Source organism: Oncorhynchus masou, unplaced genomic scaffold, assembly GCF_036934945.1.
Source record: "Oncorhynchus masou masou isolate Uvic2021 unplaced genomic scaffold, UVic_Omas_1.1 unplaced_scaffold_2429, whole genome shotgun sequence".
NCBI lineage: Eukaryota > Metazoa > Chordata > Actinopteri > Salmoniformes > Salmonidae > Oncorhynchus > Oncorhynchus masou.
The window spans coordinates 55,005-61,940 of NW_027008882.1; the positions used below are offsets into that span (position 1 = coordinate 55,005).

At 41.4% G+C, this 6,936-nt stretch overlaps 1 long non-coding RNA gene across 2 annotated transcripts; it reads right to left on the bottom strand.

Annotated features, from left to right (window-relative positions):
- Positions 1–238: 238 nt before the first annotated feature.
- On the bottom strand, positions 239–6,694 carry LOC135533523 (uncharacterized). 2 transcript variants are annotated; one of them, XR_010454541.1, is made up of 5 exons: positions 6,425–6,694; positions 1,409–1,514; positions 956–1,055; positions 653–845; positions 239–327 (listed from the first exon to the last, which is right to left on the bottom strand). It is a non-coding gene; the product is annotated as an uncharacterized LOC135533523 (long non-coding RNA). The 2 variants fall into 2 exon arrangements; XR_010454540.1 differs by lacking the exon at positions 6,425–6,694 and having other exon boundaries at positions 1,409–1,974.
- Between the last annotated feature and the right edge of the window lie 242 nt (positions 6,695–6,936).

Genomic DNA, 6,936 nt, shown 5'->3' on the forward strand with positions numbered 1-6,936 from the left:
TTTACCGCCAAATGCGGTGCCCGACCAGTACCACGCTCCTTACGGTAAGCACGGGGAGTTGGCTCAGGTCTGTACCCTGACTCAGCCACTCTCCCTGTGTGCCACCACCTCCAAAAAATGTTTTTGGGCTGCCTCTTGTGCTTAGTCCGCTGTGCCAACTCCTCGTAGCGTCGCCGCTCTGCTTTAGACGCCTCCAGTTCCTCCTTCGGACGGCGATGTTCTCCAGCCCAGGGTCCCTTACCTTCCAATATCTCCTCCCATGTCCATTCCTCCAGAAAGCACTGCTGCTTCTCACCACGCTGCCTGGTCCGTTTATGGTGGGAAGTTCTGTCACGGCCGTCGTTAAAGGAAGACAAAGGTGCAGCGTGGTGAGCATACATTTTCCTTTTTTTTTTGAGTAAATGTCACCAACAAACGAAAAACCAAGCGTGAAGCTTACAGGGCAAAGTGACACTAACAAAAATCACACCCTGACCAAACCAAAATGAGACATAAAAAGGCGTGACAACCTGGGCCTTAAAACATTCTGCACTTGAAATTGGGGCAAATGCTTAATAAATTAGAAAAAATGTATACTTAATTAAAATGGGGGGAAATTACATTATTACTTAAGTTATTACATTATGAGATTACAGTAATTTTTGGTTATTACATTATAATTTGCAGTATGCCTGTCGGGCCCTTCACTCCTAGGGCCACTGACAAGGGGCCATCCAAATCTCCTTTAGTTGATCTTGAGCAAATCCTGGCCATCAAAGGACACCGCTGTGGAGCCCTGGTTGGTGGTGATCACGGGTCAATGCTGTTTCATATTGACGTTGCCACAGGATCCAGGATGGTGCTTCCTGAATGAGAAGAATCAGAGTGGGTTGGTTAGGTTGGAAATGTCATTGCATGTTAACAGCTGTAACATTGTCTGAATAGTGATGAATACCAAGTGCTGTACAGGACTTACAACACATTGAGATGGTACTGAAGCTACGTGATGTGAAGATATGGCTGTTACTGCAGTGGCCTGGTGGACTGACAGAGTTGGTGGGATGAGATGGAGGAGTCTGGAGGTCAAAACATGAACAAACAAACCAAGAAAAACATCAGAAATACTGATTTATTACCAACTGTTAAACTCTAAAATACACAGTTTGTTATGATAAAAACATAATTTACAACAGTTTAAACTGGGTTCTCTGGATTAGACTGAATAAAAGTATGGTTGACACCAATGTAATGTGTAAAAGCAGTTGTGGGTTAAGAAGTTGTGTTCCTTGTTGGCAGTGGAAGCTGGAACACACATCACCACCCAGAACATTCTGCTGTTTGTAAATCAACTTCCTCTGATCTAGGTTATGTGTTCCGTGTAACAGAGGTAGTATCACGTTGACGTCACTGGAGAAGAATCTGTACTTACCTGATCTGTGGCCTCGCCTGGCTCCTCCCACAAGGAGGTGGAACAACATGGGGGATAATGGGGGAGGGGTGATACCAGCCGCTCAACAACAGACCGACAGGCAGTTCTGGGAAACAGAAGGACATTTCTGAGAAGTCACACCCCTACCTTTGTCTTGACATATCAATTATTGTTTGGTTATGTGCAAGCTGTGGCATATAAATGCAGCATTCAGTGGGGTGAATAAACTCTGAGCTTTTCTCTGCATTCTTTTGAGGTCATCTGTTTACAACCTAACACCTTGCTTCGATGTATTTACTTTAATGCCTAAATGTTTTGATTCATCTTCAGAATTAGAATGAAATGAACCTTGTTTTCACATTAAACATAAAGAAAAGGTACATGTTCTAATCTTCCCGTCACATGATGATAAACACAAGCAGTATCTGTAACAGCACCGTTTCTAGACGGACAACAGAGGAGGTTCATGATGATAAACACAAGCAGTATCTGTAACAGCACCGTTTCTAGACAGACAAACAGAGGAGGTTCATGATGATAAACAGTCTATTACAATTAGAATATAGGTTAACATAACTGAAGAGGTCTTCAGTTTAACTTTCATAAAAAATGCTCAAAATTAGTTGAAAAGATTCTTCACCTCCACAAATGAAGTATTAAAAACATGTGATAAAATGTGTAAACAGATTCAAGTTGTGAAATCCACTCATTTGGGATCTGGTGTTACACTAAAAGGGCGTTATCCTCAACGGGATCGGTCTCCCCCTGTTGAGATGGCTAATGTGATTAGCATGAGGTTGAGCTAATGTAGGCTAATGTGATTAGCATGAGGTTGAGCTAACGTAGGCTAAATGAGGTTGAGCTTAGGCTAATGTGATTAGCATGAGGTTGTAAGTAACAAGAACATTTCCCAGGACATAGACATATCTGATATTGGCAGAAAGCTTAAATTCTTGTTCATCTAACTGCCCTCTCCTATTTACAGTAGCTATTACAGTGGAATAATACCATTAGGAGGTCTCAATACAACATTTTGAACAGAATGGTTCATTGAATCAGTCTTCAACTTTGCAAATACACTGCTGACATTTAATGGCCAAAGTCTAAATTGTCTCAAACCTGACATATTACATTATGGCCCAACTCTTGTATTTCAACGATGGGAAGAAAAAACATGTTTTTGTTTGCATTCATCTTTTACCAGATCTAATGTGTTATATTCTCCAACATTCATGTCACATTTCCACAAACCTCAAAAGGTCATTTTAAATGGTATCAAAAATGCGTATCCCTACTTTAAATGGTAGTTACATTTGGAAATGTCCTTAAGAGGGTATCACTGTCTACAGACATGTCGATAAATGTAGTCTTGTCATCTTTGATTGTTTACTAATACTCTACTGTACTCACTCTGTTTACTAATAATGTCTCTGTTTACTACACTACTGTACTATCTCTGTTTACTACTGTTTACACTAATGTGTCACTCTTTACTAATACTCTACTGTACTCTCTGTCATCTTTGATTGTTTACTAATACTCTACTGTACTCACTCTGTTTACTACACTACTGTACTCACTCTGTTTTAATACTCTACTGTACTCACTCTGTTTACTAATACTCTACTGTACTCACTCTGTTTACTAATACACTACTGTACTCACTCTGTTTACTACACTACTGTACTCACTCTGTTTTACTACTGTACTACTGTACTCACTCTGTTTACTACACTACTGTACTCACTCTGTTTACTACACTACTGTACTCACTCTGTTTACTACACTACTGCCTCCTACTTCAAGAGTGTTAATAACTTCTTGGAACTACTCCTCCCGGATCCGGGAGAATTGTCATCAACTGACACTCATTAGCATAACGCAACGGACAAAAAAATCCATCTAGAAAATATTAATATTCATGAAATCACAAGTGAAATACATTGAAACACAGCTTAGCCTTTTGTTAATCACCCTGTCATCTCAGATTTTGAAATTATGCTTTACAGCCAAAGCAAGACAAGGATTTGTGTAAGTTTATCGATAGCCTAGCATAGCATTATGCCCAGCTAGCAGTAGGCAGCTTGGTAACGAAAATCAGAAAAGCAATCAAATTAAATCATTTACCTTTGATGAGCTTTGGATGTTTTCACTCACGAGACTCCCAGTTAGATAGCAAATGTTCCTTTTGTGGCATAAATATTATTTTTGTAGCCGATATAGCTCCGTTATTTCTTCACATTTGGCTGAGAAATTGACCGTAAATTGCGGTCACGACAACGCCGAAAAATATTCCAAATTAGATCCATAATAATGGCAAACTTTTTTATAATCAATCCTCAAGGTGTTTTTCAAAATATCTGTTTGATGATATATCAACCAGGTCAGTTAGTAGAAACAATGGCCACACAAATCACTCTGAGAGACACCATCTGACCACTAACACAATGTTGTCGCTCATGCTCAGTTTTCAAAATAAAAGCCTGGAACTGTCTTGTGACACTAGAAACATTAGGGAAGCTATAGAAAAAGGAATCTGGTTGATATCCCTTTCACTGCTCAATAGGAACGCAGAGGTTTCTAAATAAGAGTCACTTCCTGATTGGCTTTTTCTCAAGCTTTCGCCTGCAATATCAGTTCTGTTGTACTCACAGACAATATTTTTACAGTTTTGGAAACTTTAGAGTGTTTTCTATCAAAAGCTGTCAATTATATGCATATTCTATTATCTGGTCCTGAAAAATAGCCCATTTACTTTGGGAACGTTATTTTTCCAAAAATGAAAATAGTGCCCCTAGTTTCAAGAGGTTTTTAAGCATGTCCCAATTTAGGTTACCAAGCAGCACGAGCTCTGAAGATAGATGGGGGCAATCAGTTCACATATGGTGTCCAGGGCACATCTGGGGGCAGAGGCTGGTTTAAATGATGTTTCTAGAGACAATATTTCTCTCATCGTCACTCAATGCCTATGTTTACCTCCACTGTATTCACATATTGAGCAGGACTGGAGGCTCTACAGTGAAATAAGACAATAAATACCAACCAGAACAGCAATAGACAAGGCATATTGAGCAGGACTATTGACATTGAGGAGAGGCATGCTTAGCCAAGTGATCATAAGGGTTCAGTGAGTTCAGTGGTTGGGGTCACGATTCAGACAGCTAGCTAGGCCGTTTGTAGCAGGCTAGCAGATGGCTAGTGAGCCGGCTACCAGGAAGAGGCTAACAAGCTAGCAGATGATGGAGGAAGTCTGTTTTTAGCCTCCTCGTGCGTTTCCGTTGGTAGACCAGTAGTGATAGATTAGTGGGGTTCCGTGTGGTAAAGGGGACCAGTCCAATTGGCAAAATAAGTATAGTGGCCCAAGATATTGTCCGATGGACCTATATCAGTCGATATGCTCTAGACAGCTAACATTAGCGGGCCGCATTTAGCAGATGGGCGTTCAGGTGACGTCGCGACAAAGGGGCCTGTCGAATAAGCCCCTCGGGCAGATAACGTGGTCCTAGCATGGGCTAGCTCCAGGCTAATTGGTGCTAGCTTCGGGACAGAGATGTTAGCCAGGAGTAGACACACGGACTGCAGCTAGCTAGCTGCAATGATCCAGGCGAAAAGGTACAGAGCTTGCGGTGGGAATCCGGGGATATGGAGAGAAGACAGGTCCGGTATGCTTTGGCTAGAATTGCGTTGTGAAGGCTGGCGAGAGATTTCAGAGCTAAAGGTTAGCTGATGACCACTAGCACTGGTTAGCTGACCTCTAGCAAATAGCTAGGACAGAGACATGCATTATATCATTATATATTTCTACAGCGCAGGGTTTTTTAACCCACACAGGGTTTATAACCCACACAGGGTTTATAACCCACACAAAGGTTTTTGACCCACACAGGGTTTATGCTTAAAAGTTTTAACTTGTCCACACAGGTCTAGACCCATCCGGTCCACAAATATGTCTCACATGCACCACTAATCATGGACTGGAATGTGGCTGTTTGGTTTTTATCAGCAAGCCATCTCTTAAACAGTTGCCAGCCAAAGCTTCAAAAGTCTTGTCCCAGTTAACTCAGAAAGGAAGAGAGAGAGATTTTCCTACATTTGAATATAAACATTTATTTTATCAAACAAAACTATGCTACATTTTATCTCTGGGACCCTCGGGATGACAAATCAGAGCAGATGACTGAATGTAAGTACATTATTTACCTACAGAGGTGTCACGGCTGTCGTTGGTGGAAGGAGAGGAGGACCAAAGTGCAGCGTATTCATAATGAGTTTAATGAAGATGAATACTTGAACAAAAAAACAACAAACCGACACAACGAACAGTTCTGCAAGGTGCAACAAAACACTAAACAGAAAATAATCACTCACAACTCAAGTGGGAAAAACAGGCTGCCTAAGTATGGTCCTCAATCAGGGACAACGATTGACAGCTACCTCTGATTGAGAGCCATACCAGGCCAAACATAGAATGCCCACCCCAACTCACGCCCTGACCAACCTAAAATATGCCCTGACCAACCTAAAATAGAGACAAAAACAAGGAACCAAGGTCAGGACATGACAAGAGGTGAATGTATCAAACCAGTTGCTGCTATAACATGTTTTTCTACTCTCACCAAACAATAGTATTATTCCACTGTAATAGCTACTGTAAATTGGACAGTGCAGTTAGATTAACCTCACTAGGTTAGGGGGCACTATTTTCACCACCGGATGAAAAGCCCAAGGTAAACTGCCTGCTATTCAGCCCAGAAACTAGGATATGCATAGAGTGGGGCAAAAAAGTATTTAGTCAGCCACCAATTGTGCAAGTTCTCCCACTTAAAAAGATGAGAGAGGCCTGTAATTTTCATCATAGGTACACTTCAACGCTGACACAAAATGAGGAGAAGAAATCCAGAAAATCACATCGTAGGATTTTTAATGAATTGTTAGCGTCCAACACCTCGTATAAAGGTTAACAAGAATGTTTTCTGTCCATACAAGACATGTCCTGTAAAGTTTACTGTTACTTACAACGTCATGTAGTCACATTAGCAACAACCATCCCGGTACACCGATCCTGAAGAGATCCTTAAGAGTTATTAATGTACTCTGTGAGGAAGAGAGGTAGAGACAGCAGGGTGACTACAGGGTTACCACCACACAGTCCTGTATATATTAATGTACTCTGTGAGGTAGAGAGGTAGAGACAGCAGGGTGACTACAGGGTTACCACCACACAGTCCTGTATATATTAATGTACTCTGTGAGGTAGAGAGGTAGAGACAGCAGGGTGACTACAGGGTTACCACCACACAGTCCTGTATATATTAATGTACTCTGTGAGGTAGAGAGGTAGAGACAGCAGGACTACCACACAGTCCTGTATATATTAATGACTACAGGGTTACCACCACACAGTCCTGTATATATTAATGTACTCTGTGAGGTAGAGAGGTAGAGACAGCAGGGTGACTACAGGGTTACCACCACACAGTCCTGTATATATTAATGTACTCTGTGAGGTAGAGAGGTAGAGACAGCAG